At 33.0% G+C, this 1,563-nt stretch overlaps 1 non-coding gene across 1 annotated transcript; it reads left to right on the top strand.

The window, feature by feature from the left end:
• Positions 1-1,218: 1,218 nt before the first annotated feature.
• TRNAA-CGC (transfer RNA alanine (anticodon CGC)) lies at positions 1,219-1,291 on the top strand. The gene has a single exon. It is a non-coding gene; the product is annotated as a tRNA-Ala (tRNA).
• Positions 1,292-1,563: the final 272 nt, after the last annotated feature.

The following is a 1,563-nucleotide window of genomic DNA, read 5'->3' as shown; positions in this document are numbered from 1 at the left end:
ATAGAGATTATGGTAAAAATTTATATTTTACTCTCTGAGTCGAACGCTCACTCCTGTTCAAAAAATTTTACAGGCCACAAGAGGATATTTTTTGAGGTTAACCTTCTTTCTCCCTCGCAGGTCAATTATTACTGTTTGTATAAACTTGTTAAATCTTAGAATTTCCGCATGTGTTAGAAATGTTTATTTGATTTGGGTCTGTAAACTAAATTATTATTTTGGGACCTGTAAACTTATTATGCTATGCATGTTTGATGGATTGGATGAGGGAGCTGAGCTCCCATTTATTATTATGTTGATGAGTATGTGGAGGGTGAGCTGAGCTCCCCAATTGACTATATATTGTGTTTACAGGTCGGGTGAGTCGAAAACTCCCCGTTGGTAAGTCCATTTTAAGGCCGGACTCTGTCCGTTTGTTTTCTTGAAATTAGGCCCAAATGGGCCTTAGAGTTGGGTAAATGAACAGTTAAGCTTACTACGGGCCTCGGGGGCTTTAGACTGGCCCAGGTCCTAGTGCCGGTCCGGCCCATAGGTTGGGTCGTGACAATATATATATATATATATATATATATATATATATATAATTGATAAAACCAGTTTTTGTTTTTTACGATTTGGCCTATTTTTTTTATCTTATTATTATTTTTCCATTACTGATTGTTTTTATATTTTAAAATAATTATAAAAATATTAACTTAAGTAATATTAGTATTTTATTGTATTAATATGCATTTACCAAATGGACCAAATATTGATTCAATACATAATTTGTTGAGATCAAAATAAAAATATAAAGATCAAACATGTCATAATATATATAAATTGAAGGGCCATAAAACTTTTCAAATAAAATTCTAATAACAATTTGTGTATTTGATATTAAGTAATTAAAATTACATAAAAGGGTGCAATTATTAGTCAATAATATAAAGGCTAGCTAAATTACATATCAATTAATATTCTGTCATAATATTTTTTTAATTAATTTTAATTAAAAATTTAAATTTAAAAATTTAAAATCATAAAAATAATTTCAGTACCACTAAAATTAAAACTGATTGATTTCGTATACTCATCTTTTGCGCTCATGCTGATATGCATATATTTTCAGAGCTTTGCTCCTCCTAATCTACCGAAAATAAAAGGCCAATTTTATATTGCTTCACGAACAAAATATTTCTGGCAAACAAAAATGTTTGGAAGGATGGGACTTGTGGCGGGGGTGTAGCTCATATGGTAGAGCGCTCGCTTCGCATGCGAGAGGCACGGGGTTCGATTCCCCGCACCTCCATGTCTTATTTTAAAGCTTTTTCTTCTGATTTGGTCCATTCCATTGTCAGATCCCTTTGGCCCACTAAAACTTGCCTGATCGAACAAAGCTCATTCACTGCTTCTCCCATCTCCATTCCATGCTAATTCTCAATTCAATACTATTACTCTTAAAGGGTCACCAGGCCTCCATAAAAAAATTTTTAAAAAAAAGGCCCTTTTTTTGTCGTACATACCTGGTGGCTTCCTTGTCTGATTGCGAATCCAGCCGATACCATTTGCCAAGAGTACATT

Source organism: Hevea brasiliensis, chromosome 16, assembly GCF_030052815.1.
Source record: "Hevea brasiliensis isolate MT/VB/25A 57/8 chromosome 16, ASM3005281v1, whole genome shotgun sequence".
Taxonomy (NCBI): domain Eukaryota; kingdom Viridiplantae; phylum Streptophyta; class Magnoliopsida; order Malpighiales; family Euphorbiaceae; genus Hevea; species Hevea brasiliensis.
This window is presented reverse-complemented; position numbering and strand designations above follow the sequence as displayed.